The sequence below is a fragment of the Heterodontus francisci genome, unplaced genomic scaffold (assembly GCF_036365525.1).
Source record: "Heterodontus francisci isolate sHetFra1 unplaced genomic scaffold, sHetFra1.hap1 HAP1_SCAFFOLD_59, whole genome shotgun sequence".
Classification (NCBI taxonomy): Eukaryota; Metazoa; Chordata; class Chondrichthyes; order Heterodontiformes; family Heterodontidae; genus Heterodontus; species Heterodontus francisci.
In genome coordinates this window covers 6,476,630-6,497,247 of record NW_027140758.1, presented here as the reverse complement: position 1 = coordinate 6,497,247, position 20,618 = coordinate 6,476,630, and the positions used below count along the sequence as shown (strand labels likewise).

Below are 20,618 nucleotides of genomic sequence, written 5' to 3'. Positions count from 1 at the left end.
ACTGTGTCCCCTTGTTCTACACTCACTAGACAGAGGAAACATCCTATCCATATCTACCCTGTGACACCCTGGAAGAACTTTGTCTGTTTCAATGAGATCACCTCTCATTCTTCAAAACTCTAGAGAATTTAGGCCCAGTCTCTGCAGTCTCTCATCATAAGACAATCCCACCATCCGAGGGGATGAGACCGGTGAATCTCTGTTGCACTCCCTCTGTGACAAGTCTATCCTTCCTTAGATAAGGAAACCAAAATTGTACAGAATACTCCAGGTGCAGTCTCATCTAGACTTCATACATCTTTACTCATGTACTCAAATACGCTTTCAATGAAGCCAACATACCATTTGCCTTCCTAATTGATTGCTGCACCTGCATACTTGCTTTTAGTGTCTCAGGAACAAGGACACCCAGGTGCCTTTGAACATCGACACTTCCCAGCCTCTCACCGTTTAAGAAATACTCTGTCTTTCTGTTTATTCTACCAAAGTGGAGAACTTCACACTTATTCACATTATATTCCATCTGCCATGTTCTTGCCCATTCATTTAACCTGTCCAAATCCCCTTGAAGCCTCCTTGCATTCATTCTGTACCTTTCAATTCTGTAAATTTTAGTGATACAGCACTGAAACAGGCCCTTCGGCCCACCAAGTCGGTGCCGACCATCAACCACCCATTTATACTAATCCTACACTAATTCCATATTCCTACCACATGCCCACCTGTCTCTATATTTCCCTACCACCTACCTACACGAGAGGCAATTTATAATGGCCAATTAACCTATCAACCTGCAGGTCTTCGGCATGTGGGAAGAAACCCACGCAGACACAGGGAGAACTTGCAAACTCCCCACAGGCAGTACCCAGAATTGAACCCGGGTCCCTGGAGCTGTGAGGCTGCGGTGCTAACCACTGCGCCACTGTGCCGCTGTTCTATTTCAGATTTTATATTTAAAATGTCACCATGGTGACAGAGTTTATTTAGATCTGATGGTGAGTTTGTTTTTGGACTGTGATTGATGTATCAACCTGTCAGCTGTACTGAATTGGAGTGAAATGGAAACAACTTCTGTCTCTCCTGCTGTTGTTTGACTGTTGGATTGAAAATGTGTCTCTCGACTTTGGGATCAGTGTCTGTCTGACTACTTCTTTTGTTTGTTCCAGTGGAACTGATGAGCTGGCAGTATCTCTGTGCTTTGGGAGTGATCCTGTACCGACTGTGTGTTGGAACGAGATCACTGCACTTTTCCTTGTGTCCGAGAATCAGCACATCCATTCAGGTTCCTTCATGTATTTTCCTGCAGGAATGAAAGAACTGGTGAGGTAGAAGATACAAAAGCGATCAATGTAATCGTCCCAATAATAATCATTATGAACAATCACAAAATGAAAACCAGGAACACAAACAGTGTCAGTGTCTGACTGCACTGCAGTACTGCAGTATTCTGCTTCTGTTTACCAGGTGTTTGCAGTGGATTTACAACAAGTTTGTGACATTCAGAAACAACACAAGCCCTGCACTGCTCAATGACTGGGACTGTCCGACAGAGCAGTGACCTTTACACTATTTAAAATGTGCCTTTCACACTTCTCACCTGGTGTCTGCAATAAATGCTCTTTGTCTAACTGTCCAGATTGTTATTTTGCGGCTATTTTTCCGCCACTGTTCACGATCCACCAAACAGTGAGAGACTGGAACTAAAGCAGGAAAATTCCCTCTCCTTTGGGTGGTGAAATTGTCAGTGATTTTCAATAGTGATTTCTTCCCATTGTGTCTCCCTGAACCTGTACAGACACTGTCCGAGAATGAACTCTCCCTTCCCCGTGTCCCCGGCTCACTCCATGTTCCGGGAGCAGCTCCTGCTCCACAGTGTCTGTTACAAACACTCCCCGACTCCCCCTCAACTTCCCACCACTCAATGCTAATCTCTGAGCACATCTGCGGACACGCTCCCAAAGCAGTGGCTGCTGGAAGCAGATGCTGTTTGTTCCCTTCCCCCGGGCCCGGGAAGTCTCCATTAGCAGCTGATTTAAAGCATCTTCCCCTGATTAAGTGAATGGCCTCACAGACTGAGTTGGGGAAAGGATGCGCATGCGCTCCACTCCTCATTGTGACGTCCCACTGGGGGCGGGGCTATGTCGCGCGTGCGCAGATCTTTGCAGCAATTCAGCATTCAAGCATCAATGGGAACTTTCCCCATTTCACCCTCATCAAAGTCCCAAAGAAAGTGAAGAGGGGCTTGGACTGGAGGGAGGGAGGGGCGGGGTAGGGGGAACCGAGAACCCAGAAAGCTGCCCACTTGCCCCATTTAGATGCTCAATTTGCGGTCATTCCCTGCAGGGGGTTTGTTATTATTGAGCCCCTCCTGGTAAAACAATCCGATAGAAAGAGGGGAGAAAGGAGGGAGCCGGTGTGTTTGCTGGGACCTTGCAGAATTCATTTCAGCAGCAGAAGTCCCGGGTTATATTAACCCGAGTGAAACACGCTGTCAGTGAGAGGAAAACTGAACGGCCCTTTTCATCTTTTCATTGGAAACAAAGTAGAGCCGGAAGCGCGGCGAGCAGAGCAGACACACAAGCTCAATGACAGGAGAGCTCGGCCGTCCCTGAGTTTCAGCTCCCAGCTCTTACATTTCCTCATCCACACTGTCTTTACTGTGGATGTTCAGGGGTTCCTTGTCGGATCTGAGGACTGTATCCATTAAACATTCTGAGTCAGGAGATCCACACACTCTCTGTTATCAAGATTTATGGGCAGGAATGTTCCAAAACTTTGTCTATTAAATCATTGTATTATTCACAGAACGAATGAGGCAATCGGTTCATTATTCAGGCCTTGAACTTGGTTTGGGTAGACCGAAAACTGAGAGGTTCAGCACCTTTCTACTTCTTCACTATTGGCCGTGTGGCCTAATGGGTAAGGCGTCTGACTTCGGTGTATTTTACAAGGTTATCAGAAGATTGTAGGTTCGAGTCCTGCCACGGTCATTTTGGGCGATCAGTGTTCAGCACCGCAGCCTCACAGCTCCAGCGACCCGTGTTCAGTCCCTGTGCGCAGTTTGAGTTCTCCCTGTGACTGCGTGGGTTTCTTCGCACAGCCAAAGACTTGCAGATTGATTGGTAAATTGGCCATTGTAAATTGCCCCCCGTGCAGGGAGGTGGGAGAAGAATGGTGGGGCTGTGATCGGGAATATGGGATTAATGTCAGATTCGTATAAATGGGTGGTTGTTGGTCGGCACAGACTTGATGGGCCGAAGGGCCTGTTTCAGTACTGCATCTATTAATAAATAACTGATTTTTTTGATGAAGTAACAGAATGGTTGATGAAGGGAAAGCAATGGATGTTGTCCATTTGGATTTTAAGAAAGCGTTTGACAAACTACCACATAAAAGGCTGGGTAACAAAACTCAGGCTCCTGGAATAGGAGGGTCAGTATCTGCTTAGATTAAAAAATGTATGAAATATCAAGAAAAGCGACTTGTGGTATTTAGTTGTTTTTCAGAATGGAAGATGGTGAACAGTGATGTCCACAAGTGTCAGTGTCAGGACCACCATATATATAAATGACTTGAATATTGGAATCACAGAATCACAGAATTGTTACTACAAATTCACAATGCTTCCAATTTTCGTATCATCCATAAACTTTGAAATTCTGCCCTGTACACCAAGGTCTAGGTCATTAATATATATCAGGAAAGGCAAGGGTCCCAACACTGACTCCTGGGGAACTCCACAACAAACCTTCCTCTCGCCCGAAGAACATCCATTGATCACTACTCTTTGTTTCCTGTCACTCAGCCAATTCCATGTCCATGTTACTGCTGTCCCTTTTATTCCATGAGTTATAACTTTGTTCACAAGTCTGTTGTGTTGCATTGTATCAAACTCCTTTTGAAAGTCAATAAAAGCAAAATACTGCAGATGCTAGAAATCTGAAATGTAAACAAAAAGTGCTGGAAATACTCAGCAGGTCTGGCAGCATCTGTGGAGAGAGAAACAGAGTTAATGTTTCAGGTCAGTGAACATTCAGAGGCTGCCAGACCTTTTGAAAGTCCATGTGCACCACATCAACAGCATTGCCCTCATCATCCCTCTCTGTTACCTCATCAAAAAACTCCAGCAGGACAGTTAAACATGATTTTCCCTGAAGAAATCCATGCTGTCTTTCCTGAATTAACCCACATTTGTCCATGGGACTATTAATTTTGTCCCGAAATATTCTTTCGAGAAGTTTTCCCACCACCGAAATTGAACTGACTGGGGAGTGAGACGAGGTGAGTTGCTTTAGCAGAGAGCCAACATGGGTTCGTCAGGCCGAATGGCCTCCTTCAGTGCTTTAGCCATTCTATGATTGTATGATTCTAGCAGCAACTGTTGGTGGAGAGGCAGTGATGCAGGAATGGGTTGACAGAAAGGGGAAAGTCTGGGCTGGTGTGTGTTTGCAGCATTTGCAGTTTGTGTTCGGGTTTGTGAATAAAGGTGATTTGAAAGCTGTGTTCCAAATTGAAGTGTTTATTGGAAGCAAGAAGTTGATGTCAATGAAGAATAAAACGTGTTAAGATGAAGGGTGGTGTGATTGAGGATCGCAGTAAATATAGTGTTGGTGAATTATTTGTGTTAATAAACTTCCACTGCACCCTCTGTTGCAGGCTGCTGTTTATATCCAGCTGTGTATTAGTGCTGTGTGTTAACTAGATAAATGTTTGTTTCAACGCTGTTTATAAAGCAATAGCATTGCACTCAAACAGTCCCAGACATAGCAACACACGTACAAAAGCAAAATACTGCGGATGCTGGAAATCTGAAACATAAACAGAAAATGCTTGAAATAGTCGGCAGGTCTGGCAGCATCTGTGGAGAGAGAAACAAAGTTAATGTGAGCTAAGGAAACAGACCTGAACTGTTAACTGTTTCTCTCTGCACAGATGCTGCCAGACCTACTGAGCATTTCCAGCATTTTCTGTTTTTATTACAGCAACACCTTTGATCAGCAGTAGTGGTGATAGTGCGAGCCAGGGGGCAGCCGGGAAGGTACGTTTCACTATAAAGTACTTAACTGACGAATCGGCGGACGCGGACACGGGGACTGCTGGGTAAGTGAACTTATATATTCGGGCAGTGGCTAAACCCGAAACACTGCATGTGTAGTGTCTCCCACCCATCCTCCTCCTCCAACCAAATAAAAGGACTCTTATGTGGAGGGTTTGGTAAGGTAAGGTTTTCCTTTATATTTTTTTATTCTCTGTTGTCAATTTCGAGCAGAGGGGATGGAAGCTAGGACAGTTGCATGCTCCTCTTGCAGGATGTGGGAGGTAAGGGTCACCACTTGTGTCCCTGCTGACTTCACCTGTGAGAAGTGCACCCAACTCCAGCTCCTCACAGACCGCGTTAGGGAACCGGAGCTGGAGGCAGAGGGGATGATAGAGAGCAGTTATAGGGAAGTACTGACACCTCTGTCACAGGATAAAGGTAGCTGGGTGACCGTCAGGGGAGGGAAAGGGAATAGGCACACAGTGCAGGGATCCCCTGTGGCCGTTCCCCTCAATAATAAGTATCCCGTTTTGGATACGGTTGGGGGGGGGACCTACCAGGGGAAAGCCACAGCGGCCAGGTCTCTGTCACTGAGCCTGGCTCTGCGGCTCAGAAGGGAAGGGTGGAGAATAGGAGAGCGATAGTGATAGGAGATTCAATGGTTAGAGGAACAGACAGGAGATTCTGTGGTCGCGAATGAGACTCCCGGATGGTATGTTGCCTCCTGGGTGCCAGGGTCAGGGATGTCTCAGATCGAGTGTACAGGATTCTTAAGGGGGACGGGGAGCAGCCAGAAGTCGTGGTACATATCGGTACCAATGACATAGCTAGGTAAAGGGATGAGGACCTGAAAAGCGAATATAGGAGTTAGGTTGGAAGCTAAAAGACAGGACGAGCAGAGTAGTATTCTCAGGATTGATACCGGTGCCACGTGCTAGTGAGGCTAGAAACAGAGAGCGAGTGCAGCTGAACACGTGGCTGCAGAGCTGGTGTAGGAGGGAGGGCTTCAGTTATGTGGATCATTGGGATACCTTCTGGGGAAGGTGGGACCTGTACAAGAAGGACGGGTTGCATCTGAACTGGAGGGGCACCAATATCCTGGGCGGGAGGTTTGCTAGAGCTCTTCGGGAGGGTTTAAACTAGTTTGGCAGGGGGATGGGAACCGGAGCTATGGATCAGTGGATGGGGTCGCTGTTGAACAGGCAGATACCGAGTGCAGAGAGTCTGTGAGGAAGGTTAGACAGTTGACAGGGCAAAGTTTCAGCCAGTATGATGGGTTGAAGTGTGTCCATTTTAATGCAAGAAGTGTCAGGAATAAGGGTGATGAACTTAGAGCATGGATCAGTACTTCGAGCTACGATGTTGTGACCATTACGGACACTTGGGGATCACAAGGGCAGGAATGGATGTTGGATGTTCCGGGGTTTAGATGTTTCAAAAGGAATAGGGAGGGAGGTCAAAGAAGTGGGGGACTTGCATTATTAATCAGGGATAGTATCACAGCTGCAGAAAGGGAGGTCATCGAGGAGGGTTTGTCTACTGAGTCATTATGGGTGGAAGCCAGAAACAGGAAAGGAGCAGTCACTTTATTGGGAGTTTTCTATAGACCCCCCAATAGCAACAGAGACACGGAGGAACAGATTGGGAGGCAGATTTTGGAAAGGTGCAGAAGTAACAGGGTTGTTGTCATGGGTGACTTCAACTTCCCTAATATTGATTGGAACCTCCTTAGTGCAAATAGTTTGGATGGAGCAGTTTTTGTCAGGTGTGTCCAGGAAGGTTTCCTGACTCAATATGTAGATTTTTTTTATTTATTTCCAAAATATACTTTATTCATAAAAATCTGTAAAAATTACATTGCCAAACAGTAACAAAAAATACAAACATTGCAAGGGGGATCAGTTTCCTTCAATACTGTCATGAATTTCTTCCCAACCCTTCCGTTTCACAATTGTCATGTCAATTACAGTTTTACATTTACAGCAATTGAGAATATTAACGATACAGTTCGAGGGGTTTCCCATGGATCCAGCCCCTCAGTCCAGCTTGGTGGGGGAACCTTACACTGTGGTCTTTCCCCATTGAGCCTTTGCTGTGGCTGCCCCAAGCTTTAGTGCGTCCCTCAGCACGTAGTCCTGGACCTTGGAATGTGCCAGTCTGCAACATTCGGTGGTGGACATCTCTTTGCGCTGGAAGACCAGCAAGTTTCGGGCAGACCAAAGGGCATCTTTCATCGAATTGATAGTCCTCCAGCAGCAGTTGATGTTTGTCTCGGTGTGCGTCCCTGGGAACACCCCGTAGAGCACAGACTCCTGTGTTACAGAGCTGATTGGGATGAACCTTGACAAAAACCACTGCATCTCTTTCCACACCTGCTTTGCAAAGGCACATTCCAGGAGGAGGTGTGCGATCGTCTCTTCCCCACCACAGCCAACGCGGGGGCACTGTGCGGAGGGGGCGAGACTTCGGGTGTGCATGAAGGATCTGACGGGGAGGGCCCTTCTCACCACCAGCCAAGCTACGTCTTGGTGCTTGTTTGAAAGCTCTGGTGATGAGGCATTCCGCCAAATGACTTTGACGGTCTGCTCGGGGAACCATCCGACAGGATCCACCGTTTCCTTTTCCCGTAGGGCCTTGAGGACATTCCGTGCAGACCACTGCCTGATGGACCGGTGGTCAAAGGTGTTTTCCAGCAGAAACTGCTCCACGAAGGATAGGTGGTACGGCACCGCCCAACTGCATGGAGCGTTCCGCGGCAATGTGACCAGGCACATCCTTCGCAACACCGGGGACAGATAGAACCTCAGCACGTAGTGACACTTGGAGATTGCGTACTGGGGATCTACACACAGCTTGATGCAGCCGCACACGAAGGTGGTCATCAGGATGAGGGCCACGTTGGGTACATTTTTCCCGCCCTTGTCCAGAGATTTGAACATTGTAGATAGGCTGACTGGAGGGGAGGCGATGTTGGATTTGGTGCTTGGCAACGAACCAGGCCAGGTGGCAGATCTCTCGGTGGGAGAACATTTCGGTGATAGTGATCACAACTCCCTGACCTTTACTATAGTCATGGAGAGGGACAGGAGCGGATGGGATGGGAAAATATTTAATTGGGGGAGGGGGAATTACAATGCTATTAGGCAGGAACTGGGGTACATAAATTGGGAACAGTTGTTCTCAGGGAAATGCACGACAGAAATGTGGAGGTTGTTTTGGGAGCACTTGCTGCGACTGCTGGATAGGTTTGCCCGATGAGGCAAGGAAGGGATGGTAGGGTGAAGGAACCTTGGATGACAAGAAATGTGGAACAGCTAGTAAAGAGGAAGAAGGAAGCTTACTTAAGGTTGAGGAAGCAAGGACCAGACAGGGCTCTAGAGGGTTACAAGGTAGCCAGGAAGGAACTGAAGAATGGACTTAGGAGAGCTAGAAGGGGACATGAAAAAGTATTGGCGGGTAGGATTAAGGAAAATCCCAATGCGTTCTACACTTATGTGAGGAACAAGAGGATGGCCAGAGTGAGGGTAGGGCCGATCAAGGACAGTGGAGGGAACTTGTGCCTGGAGTCGGAGGAGGTAGGGGAGGTCCTAAATGAATACTTTGCTTCAGTATTCACTAGGGGTGAGAGGGACCTGGTCGTTTGTGAGGACAGCGTGAAACAGGCTGATATGCTCGAACAGGTTGATGTTAAGAGGGAGGATGTGCTGGAAATTTTGAAAGACATGAGGACAGATAAGTCCCTGGGGCCAGACGGGATATACCCAAGGATATTACGGGAAGCGAGGGAAGAGATTGCCGCGCCTTTGGCGATGATCTTTGCGTCCTCACTGTCCACTGGAGTAGTACCAGATGATTGGAGGGTGGCAAATGTTATTCCCTTGTTCAAGAAAGGGAATAAGGATAACCCTGGGAATTACAGACCAGTCAGTCTTACGTAGGTAGTGGGCAAATTATTGGAGAGGATTCTGAGAGACAGGATTTATGATTAGTTGGAAAAGCATAGTTTGATTAGAGACAGTCAGCATGGCTTTGTGAGGGGCAGGTCATGCCTCACAAGCCTTATTGAATTCTTTGAAGATGTGACAAAACACATTGATGAAGGAAGAGCAGTGGATGTGGTGTATATGGATTTCAGCAAGGCGTTTGATAAGGTTCCCCATGGTAGGCTCATTCAGAAAGTAAGGAGGCATGGGAGACAGGGAAAGTTGGCTGTCTGGATACAGAATTGGCTGGCCCATAGAGGACATAGAACATAGAACATAGAACATACAGCACAGAACAGGCCCTTCGGCCCACAATGTTGTGCCGATCCTTTGTCCTCTGTCAAGGACAATTTAATCTATACCCCATCATTCTCCTTTATCCATATACCTATCCAAAAGCCTTTTGAAAGTCCCTAAAGTTTCTGACTCAACAACTTCCCCGGGCAAGGCATTCCATGCCTCGACCACTCTCTGGGTAAAGAACCTTCCCCTGACATCCCCCTTATATCTCCCACCCTTCACCTTAAATTTATGACCCCTTGTAACGCTTTGCTCCACCCGGGGAAAAAGTTTCTGACTGTCTACCCTATCTATTCCCCTGATCATCTTATAAACCTCTATCATGTCACCCCTCATCCTTCTCCTTTCTAATGAGAAGAGGCCTAGAATGTTCAGCCTTTCCTCGTAAGACTTATTCTCCATTCCAGGCAACATCCTGGTAAATCTCCTCTGCACCCTCTCCAAGGCTTCCACATCCTTCCTAAAATGAGGCGACCAGAACTGCACACAGTACTCCAAATGAGGCCTTACCAAGGTCCTGTACAGCTGCATCATCACCTCACGGCTCTTAAATTCAATCCCTCTGCTAATGAACGCTAACACCCCATATGCCTTCTTCACAGCCCTATCCACTTGACTTGCAACTTTCAATGATCTATGCACATAGACCCCAAGGTCTCTCTGCTCCTCCACATGCCCAAGAACCCTATCGTTAACCCAGTATTTTGCATTCATGTTTGTCCTTCCAAAATGGACGACCTCACACTTTTCAGGGTTAAACTCCATCTGCCACTTTTCAGCCCAGCACTGCAACCTATCCAAGTCCCTTTGCAGACGACAATAGCCCTCCTCGGTATCCACAACTCCACCAACCTTTGTATCATCTGCAAATTTACTGACCCACCCTTCGACTTCCTCATCCAAGTCGTTAATAAAAATCACAAACAGGAGAGGACCCAGAACTGATCCCTGCGGCACGCCACTGGTAACTGGGCTCCAGGCTGAGTATTTACCATCTAAGACCACTCTCTGCCTTCTATCAGTTAGCCAATTCTTAATCCAACTGGCCACATTCCCCACTATCCCATGCCTCCTGACTTTCTCCATAAGTCTACCATGGGGGACCTTATCAAATGCCTTACTAAAATCCATGTACACCACATCCACTGGTTTACCCTCATCCACTTGCTTGGTCACCTGCTCAAAGAATTCAATCAGGCTTGTGAGGCAAGACCTACCCCTCACAAAACCGTGCTGACTGTCCCGAATCAAGCAGTGTCTTTCCAGATGCTCAGAAATCCTATCCCTCAGCACCTTTTCCATCAACTTGCCTACCACCGAAGTAAGACTAACTGGCCTGTAATTCCCAGGGTTGTTCCTATTCCCTTTCTTGAACAGGGGCACAACATTCGCCACCCTCCAATCACCTGGTACCACCCCCGTCAGCAGAGAAGATGAAAAGATCATTGCCAGCGGCTCTGCAATTTCATCCCTTGCTTCCCATAACATCCTTGGATATACCCCGTCAGGCCCGGGAGACTTGTCTATCTTCAAGTTATTCAAAAACCCCAACACATCTTCCCTCCTAACGAGCACTTCCTCGAGCTTACCAGTCTGCTTCCCACCGTCCTCTTCAGTAATACACCCCTTCTCATTTGTAAATACCGAAGAGAAGTACTCATTCAAAACCTCACTTATCTCTTCCGGCTCAACACACAGTCTCCCGCTATTGTCCTTGACCGGACCTACGGTCCCCCTAGTCATCCTCATATTTCTGACATACGCGTAAAAGGCCTTGGGGTTTTCTTTTATCCTACCCGCCAAGCATTTTTCATGCCCTCTCTTAGCTCTCCTAATCCCTTTCTTCAGATCCTTCCTGGCCATCTTGTATCCCTCCAGAGCTATGCCTGTGCCCTTTTTCCTCAACTTTATATACGCATCCTTCTTCTTCCTAACAAGACTCTCAACCTCTCTTGTCAACCACGGTTCCCTCACATGACCATCCCTTCCCTGTCTGACAGGGACATGCTTATCAATGGCCCCTACTATCTGCTCCTTGAAAAAGTTCCACATTTCGACCGTGCCCTTCCCTGCCAGCATATGCTCCCAACTTATGCTCCTCAGTTCCTGCCTGACAGCATCATATCTACCCTTCCCCCAATTGTAAACCTTGCCCTGTTGCACATACCTATCCCTCTCCATTACCACAGTGAATGCTACAGAATTGTGATCACTATCTCCAAAGTGCTCGCCCACCAACAGCTCTATCACTTGCCCTGGTTCATTACCTAGTACCAAATCCAATATTGCCTCCCCTCTGGTCGGGCAGTCTACATACTGAGTCAGAAAAGCTTCCTGGACATACTGCACAAACACTACCCCATCCAAACTGTTCGATCTAAAGAGTTGCCAATCAATATTTGGGAAGTTGAAATCCCCCATAATTACTACCCTGTGACTTCTGCTCCTTTCCAAAATCTGTTTCCCAATCTGCTCTTCCACCTCCCTGCTGCTATTGGGGGGCCTATAGAAAACTCCCATCAAGGTGACTGCTCCTTTCCTGTTCCTGACCTCAACCCACAGTGCCTCAGTCGGCAGATCCTCCTCGAAAATTCTTTCAGCAGTTGTTACACTATTTCTAACTAACAATGCCACCCCCCCACCTCTTTTACCACCATTCCTAATCTTATGAAAACATCTATAACCAGGTACCTCCAAAAACCATTCCTCCCCCTCACCTATCCACGTTTCAGTGATGGCCACAACATCGTAGTCCCAAGTGCCCATCCACGCCTTCAATTCACTCACCTTATTCCTGATGCTTCTTGCGTTGAAGTATACGCACTTTAACCCTTCTCCGTGCCCATCTGTCCTCTGCGACAGTGCTACCTTCCCCAATACCTCACTACACTCTTTGTCTTTCTGAGTGGACCCACTGGTCCCTGGATTACAAGTCCGGTTCCCATCCCCCTCCCAAACTAGTTTAAACCCTCCCGAACAGTACTAGCAAACCTCCCTCCCAGGATATTGGTGCCCCTCTGGTTCAGATGCAGCCCGTCCTGTTTGAACAGGTCCCATCTTCCCCAGAATGCAGTCCAATTATCCAAGAACTGGAAGCCCTCCCTCCTACACCATTCCTGCAGCCACGTGTTCAGCTGTGCTCTCTCCCTATTCCTAGCCTCACTATCACGTGGCGCCGGCAACAAACCAGAGATAACAACTCTGTCCGTCCGAGCTTGCAGCTTCCAGCCTAACTCCCTAAACTCACTTCTAACATCTGTGCCACCCTTCCTTCCTACGTCGTTGGTGCCAATGTGCACCACGACCTCTGGCTGCTCCCCCTCCCCTTTAAGGATCCTGAAGACGCGATCACAAACATCACGGACCCTGGCACCAGGGAGGCAACAAACCATCCGTGCGTCTCGCCTGCGCCCACAGAACCGCCTGTCCGTACTCCTCACCATCGAGTCCCCGATGACTAGTGCTCTCCCATTCTCCCTCCTTCCCTTCTGAGCCACAGTGCAGGACCCCGTGCCAGAGGCCCGGTCACTGCAGCCTGCCCCCGATAGGCCGTCCCCCCCAACAGTATCTAAAACTGTATACTTGTTGTTGAGGGGAACGACCACAGGAGATCCCTGCACTGACCTCTTCCCACCTCTAACTGTTACCCAGCTGCCTTTGGGTGGTAGTAGATGGAAAGTATTCAGCCTGGAGCTCGGTGACCAGTGGTGTTCCGCAGGGATCTGTTCTGGGACCTCTGCTCTTTGTGATTTTTCTAAATGACTTGGATGAGGAAGTGGAAGTCTGGGTTAGCAAGTTTGCCGATGACACGAAGGTTGCTGGAGTTGTGGATAGTGTGGAAGGCTGTTGTAGGTTGCAACGGGACATTGACAGGATGCAGAGCTGGGCTGAGAAGTGGCAGATGGAGTTCAAACTGGAAAAGTGTGAAGTGATTCATTTTGGAAGGTCGAATTTGAATGCAGAATACAGGCTAAAAGACAGGATTCTTGGTAGAGTGGAGGAACAGAGGGATCTTGGGGTCCATGTCCAAAGATCGCTCAAAGTTGCCACCCAAGTTGATAGGGTTGTTAAGAAGGCGTATGGTGTGTTAGCTTTCATTAACAGGGGGATTGAGTTTAAGAGCCGCGAGGTTATGCTGCAGCTCTATAAAGCCCTGGTTAGACCACACTTGGAATATTGTGTTCAGTTCTGGTCGTCTCATTATAGGAAGGATGTGGAAGCTTTAGAGAGGGTGCAGAGGAGATTTATCAGGATGCTGCCTGGACTGGAGGGCATGTCCTACGAAGAAAGATTGAGGGAGCTGGGGCTTTTCCCATTGGAACGAAGAAGGATGAGAGGTGACTTGATAGAGGGGTACAAGATGATGAGAGGCATAGATAGAGTGGATAGCCAGAGACTTTTCCCCAGGGTGGAAAGGGCTATCACCAGGGGGCATAATTTTAAGGTGATGGAGGAAGGTTTCGGGGAGATGTCAGAGGTCGGTTCTTTACACAGAGAGTGGTGGGTGCGTGGAATGCACTGCCAGTGGTGGTAGTAGAAGCAGATACATTAGGGACATTTAAGCGTCTCTTGGATAGGTACATGGATGATAGTAGAATGAAGGGTATGTAGGTAGTTTTGATCTCAGAGTAGGTTAATGGTTCGGCACAACATTGTGGGCCGAAGGGCCTGTACTGTGCTGTACTGTCCTATGTTCTATGTTCTATAACACAGGTGTTGGGAGGCTCAGTCTGGTACACAATGTTACAATGACGTTGAGTGACACCATCGACAACGGGACAGAGAGAAAAACACACAGAAAACTAATAGACTGTGAGGAAGCAAAAGTGAGGAACGGAGAGAAAGAGACAGACAACGAAACTGAGGTGGAGAAACAAGGCATTTGTATGATTGTGTTCTCCCTGTTGTGTAACTGTATTTCCTGTTGTGTAAATATGTTTTCTGTTGTGTAAAGATGTACCCTGTTGTTGTGTAAAGGTTTTCCCTGTTATTGTTTTATTTTCTGTTACTGACCGTCTCCTCACTGTGACCATTTGTCCTGGTTTTATTGTGGCCAACATCACCATCTGGTGGTGGAGAGGAGGCTCTGCAGGAAGGGGGTTGACAAAGTGGGAAAGACTCGGCTGGTCCGTGTTTGCAGCTTGTGTTCGTGTGAGCAAAAGTGATTTGTTACTGATTGATGCGTTCACTCGAAGGAAAAAGCTGATTGCAATCCAGCGCATCTTGTTATTATGGGGAAACACTTGATGTTTTGAAAGTGAACTGTTTGTGTTGCAATCGAACATAAATAGGAGAGAATGGGTTCGATCTATCAATCTCTGGGTTATGGGCCCACCACGCTTCCGCTGTGCCACTCTGCTAACTACTGTTTTAAATTTTAGCTGCCCGTTAGTGAAATATGTTCATTTCCCCAATGTTTTTATAAAAATAGGATTGTTGTCGGATTTCTTAAGAATCCCAGACTCAGCAACACACGTGCTGACGGACTCACCCTCACTGCACAACAACACAAGGACACTGAGTAACAGCACCGACAATGAGGCAGGCAGAGAAAGACACACAGAAAACCAGGAAGAGTTTATCAGGACCCAGAAAGGAACAGACAAAGAAAGACACACAGAAAACCAGGAAGATATTATCAGGACTCAGAAAGGAACAGAGAGAGAAAGACACACAGAAAACCAGGAAGAGATTATCAGGACTCAGAAAGGAACAGACAGAGAAAGACACACAGAAAACCAGGAAGAGATTATCAGGATCCAGAAATGAACAGACAGAGAATGGTACTGAGCAAACGAGCAAGAAAAAGCGAGATAAAAGCAAAATACTGCGGATGCTGGAAATCTGAAATAAAAACAATAAATGCTGGAACCACTCAGCAGGTCTGGCAGCATCTGTGGAAAGAGAAGCAGAGTTAACGTTTCGGGTCTGTGACCCTTCATCGGAACGAAGAGTTAACGTTTCGGGTCGGTGACCCTTCATCGTAAACCCGAAACGTTAACTCTGTTTCTCTTTCCACAGATGCTGCCAGACCTGCTGAGTGGTTCCAGCATTTCTTGTTTTTATTATAAGAGACAGCGAGAGACTGATGAACACCACTTGGAGGGAGCACTGAGGGTGGCAAGGGACAGAATGTAGTCTGGCTGGGGGATTTCAATGTCTATCACCATGAGTGGCTCGGTAGCACCACTACTGACCATGCTGGCCGAGTCCTAACGGACATCGCTGCTCGATTGGGTCTGCGGTAGGTGGTGAGGGAACTAACAAGAGGGAAAAATATACTTGACCTCATCGTCACCAATCTGCCTGCCGCAGATGCATCTGTCCATGACAGTATTGGTAGGAGTGACCACTGCACAGTCCTTGTGGAGATGATGTCCCGTCTTCACATTGAGGATACCCTCTATCGTGTTGTGTGCCACTACCACTGTGCTAAATAGGATAGATTTTGAACAGATCTAGCAATGTATAACTGGGCATCCATGAGGTGCTGTGGACCATTAGCAGCAGCAGAATTGCAGTCAACCACATTCTATAACCTCATGGCCCAGCATATTCCCCCACTCTAACATTACCAACAAGCTGGGGGATCAACCCTAATTCAATGAAGAGTGCAGGAGGGCATGCCAGGAGCAGCACCAGGCATACCTTGAAATGAGGCGTCAGCCTGATGAAGCTACAGCCCAGGACTACTTTCATGCCAAACAGTAGAAGCAGCATGTAATAGACAGGGCTAAGTGATCCCACAACCAACGGATCAGATCTACACCCTGCCACATCCAGTGATGAATGGTGGTGGACAATTAAACAACCAACAGGAGGAGGTGGCTCCACAAATATCCCCAACCTCAATGATGGGGGAGCCCAGCACATCAGTGCAAAAGACAAGGATGAAGAATTTGAAACAATCTTCAGCCAGAAGTGCCGGGTTGATGATCCATCTCGGCCTCCTCCTGAAGTCCCCAGCATCACAGATGCCAGTCTTCAGCCAATTCGATTCACTCAACGTGATATCAAGAAACGACTGAAGGCTCTGGATACAGCAAAGGCTACAGGCCCTGACAATATTCCGGCAATAGTACTGAAGACCTGTGCTCCAGAACTTGGCGCGCCCCGAGCCAAGCTGTTCCAGTACAGCTACAATACTGGCATCTACCCGGCAATGTGGAAAATTGCCCAGGTATGTCCTGTACACAAATAGCAGGACAATTCCAAACCAGCCAATTGCTGCCTCATCAGTCTCCTCTCAATCATCAGTATAGTGATGGAAGATGTCATCGACGGGGCACTTGCTTTGCAATAACCTGTTCAGTGACGCTCAGTTTGGTTCTGCCAGGGCCATTCAGCTCCTGACCTCATTACAGTCTTGGTTCAAACAAGGACAAAAGAGCTGAACTCAAGAGGTGAGGTGAGAGTGTCTGCCCTTGACATCAAGGTAGCATTTGACTGAGTATGGCATCAAGGAGCCAGAGCAAAACTGGAGTCAATGGGTGAATCAAGAGGAAAACTCTCCACTGGTTGGAATCGTACCTAGCACAAAGGAAAATGGTTGTGATTGTTGAAGGTCAATCATCTCAGCTCCAGGACATTACTGCTGGAGTTCCTCAGGGTAGTATCCTCGGCCCAACCTTCTTCACTACTTCATCAGTGACCTTCCTTCAATCATAAGGTCAGAAGTGGGGATGTTCACTGATGATTGCAAAATTTAGCACCATTCGCGACTCCTCAGATACTGAAGAGGTCCATGTAGAAATGCAGCAAGACCTGGACAATATCCAGGCTTGGGCTGATAAGTGGCGAGTAACATTCGCGCCACACAAGTGCCAGGCAATGACCATCTCGAACAAGAGAGAATCCAACGATCTCCCATTGACATTCAATGGCATTACGATCGCTGAATCCCCCACTATCAACTTCCTGGGCGTTCCCATTGACCAGAAACTGAACTGGAGTCGCCTTATAAATATTGTGACTACATGAGCTGGTCAGAGGGTAGGAAGCATGCGGTGAGTAACTCACCTCCTGACTCCCCAAGCCTGTCCACCATTTACAAGGCACAAGTCTGGAGTGTGATGGAATACTATCCACTTGCCCGGATGGGTGCAGCTCCAACAACATTCAAGAAGCTCGACACCATCCAGGACAAAGCAACACGCTTGATTGGCACCCCGTCCACAACATTCACACCCTCCACCACTGACGTACCGTGGCAGCAGTGTGCACCATCTACAAGATGCACTGCAACAATGCACCAAGGCTACTCAGGCAGCACCTTCCAAACCTGCATCCTCTACTGCCTAGAAGGACAAGGGCAGCAGATGCATGGGAATACCACCACCTGAAAGTTCTCCTCCAAGCTACACATCATCCTGACATGGAACTATATCGCTATTCCTTCACTGTCGTGGGTAAAAATCCTGGAACTCCCTTCCTAATAGCACTGTGGGTGTACCTACCCCACATGGACTGCAGTGGTTCAAGAAGGAAGAAAACCACCACCTTCTCATGGGCAATTAGGGATGGACAATAAATGCTGGCCTGGCTGGCGACGTCCACATCCCATGAAACAAATAATTAAATGCAATAACAGCTCATCTCAATTCCTAGTATTTCTAAATCCCACCAGTCCAACAGAAGCTGAACAATTGTTGCATGTTGTGATTGACGGTCTGGTCTGTAAACTGCACTGTATCACAGATTGCTGACATTTGCTAACTGGAAGTGAGAACTGCAAAATCGGGACAGTAGTTCACATAGTCTGTCAGTGTGAAAGAATCAGGCAATGTGAGGTAATAGAATTTGTCTGTAAATGTTACACTCATATTGCTTTATATTTTTATATTGAAAATAAAAGTAATCATTTCGTGAAAATAGTGACATGCTGTCCAAACTTTGGTAGCCAGTTGTTTTCGTCTTGCACTCAGCAGGGCCATCCGCAAGAATACCAATTTAAGGGAAAACAACAACTTTCTTCTGTATGAGAAGAGAGTGCTGATTGGTTGGCAAGTGAACTCTGATTGGTCGAGGCATTGCCATTCAGAATGCATCAGTTTATGGTGACTGACAGATAACTGCCCAGCTTTGTTTGAAATTTAAACCAGGCAGCTTGACTCTGATTGGTCAAGGCATTGCCCTGTGGAATGAGCCAGTGAATGGCTGTCACTTATTTTGTTTAGCTGAAACAGGCACAATATGTGTGCATGTTCTTTCTGTCTGCAAAGAACAGGGCCCTGTGTATTAATATATGTAGCTTACAGTACACACCAATGCACCACACTGCGAGCCCGACTGACAGTCTTAAATCGGTTGTCAGTGTAATTCTTAGCACACTGAGAATTATTTAGCAAATGTTCTCCTATTGTGGAATCACATCTCATGTTGGATACTGTGTTTTGAGTTTTGCAAGCACGGGTTGGTTGGGTAGGGCCCATTGCGAACAGCGGAAGGGACATGTTATTTGATACAATCCGCCAGTTTTGGGATGTACGGTCTAGAAACCTAGCATCACACTGGTATTGAAATTCATATATCACGTTACTTATTTGTGTGATAGGCAGGACGTCTCTTTTGCTTGACAGCAGCATCCTGTTAGTGGTGAACACCACACTTGTTGCTCCTGCATAGTAACAGCAGGAAACAGCTCGCTTCACCTGTTACTCAAATACTGGGGATATATTACCCTTCCAGGGTAATTTGAGGGAGACTGGACACTTTTCAGGGCTCAAAATGACGTCCTTCAGCCCGTTTATAAGTTTGTGTGATATACAGTGAGAAATGATCTGATCAGTGTAGCCATTGTAATGCCGGATGTCTTTGATTCGCCCTATTTCAGCATCAAGCTTGCATGGTGAGCAAATGGCTCAGCCCTATTTATGAGGTTGTCGATAAGACCAATCTTATAGCGCGTGGAACTGTAATAATCCCAACGCGTGTATTGACCAGTGAAGGTAGGTTTGCGGTAGACCGTGGTAGAAAACCCCTTAGCAGATTTCTCAACTAGTACATCAAGGAAAGGGAACTCATTTGACTGCTCCATTCCAAAGGTGAATTTGAGTGCAGGATGGAGCCCATGAAGACGTGCAAGGAAATTATTTCATGCAGCTGCGGATTCAAATATCGCAAACGTATCATCTACATATTGGAAATATGCAAGAGGTAGGAGGTTAGGCGTCATTCCCTTAAAAACAGGTTTGTCATGGAATCCAACAAAGATGTTTGTGAGAGCTGGGCCTAAAGGGGATCCCATGGCAACACCAGCGATACATGGTGTCAGTAAAACTGAACTCAACTGTGCAAGTTGCCGAGTTCATAAGTTCAATGAATACTGATTCACACAATGGTGACGGGTCTATATCGCCATGATATAGCACTGCAGTGCAAATATCTATGGCTTCCTGAAGTGGTACATTGGTGAATAGGCTAGCAATGTCAAATGACACATGGGCACGGCATTGCTATCGATATGCAAGTCCTGTATGGTCTTCGCAAATGTGAAGAAATCCTTTACTGTGCATGTGGAGAACTTGCTCAAAAACTGGTTTTAACAATTTGCCCAACCATTTGGCAAATTCATTTCAGGTTACTATTTACATTACTTCAAATAAAGATAACACAACGACACAAAGAATTGAGCACAACGCTGAAAGTTTCACAGCAAATAGTCAAATGGGAAATGGATGAAATACAGAAAGAAAAAGCCTAAAATACTGAAAACACTCAGCCAGTCCGGAAACAACTGTGGAAAAGAGAAGCTCGGGTTAATGGTCCAGTTCTGTGACCCTTCTATAGACCTGAAACATTGCTCCTCCCTTCCTCTCTCCACAGATACTGCTGGAACTGCTGAGTGTTTCCAGAATCTTCTGTTATTATTCAGATTTCCAGTGTGTGCAGTATTTCTCTTTTTGAAAATAAAATATTCCCTGAGAGGAATGGAACTTTACATAAAAAATAGGAGTAGGTCATTCGGCCCATCGAAATAGCACTGCCATTCAATAAGATCACAGCTGATCTCCTACATCAACTCCATCTTACCACACTGGCACAGATCCCTTGATTCCCTTAGTATCCAAAAACCTATCAATCTCTCTCTTGGATATACCCAATGATTGGGCATCCACATCTCGAGAGTCACAGAGAGATACAGCACTGAAAAAGGCCCTTCGGCCCACCGAGTCTATGCCAACCAACAACCACCCATTTATACTAATCCTACACTAATCCCATATTCCTACCACATCCCCACCGACCCTATATTTCCCTCCCACCTACCTATACTGGGGACAATTTATCATGGCCAA

General features: G+C 46.9%; 1 non-coding gene across 1 annotated transcript; it reads left to right on the top strand.

Annotated features, from left to right (window-relative positions):
* The first annotated feature begins 2,901 nt into the window (after positions 1 to 2,901).
* Positions 2,902 to 2,990, top strand: trnar-ucg (transfer RNA arginine (anticodon UCG)). Its single transcript is given in 2 exon segments — positions 2,902 to 2,938; positions 2,955 to 2,990. It is a non-coding gene; the product is annotated as a tRNA-Arg (tRNA).
* The last annotated feature ends 17,628 nt before the right edge of the window (positions 2,991 to 20,618 follow it).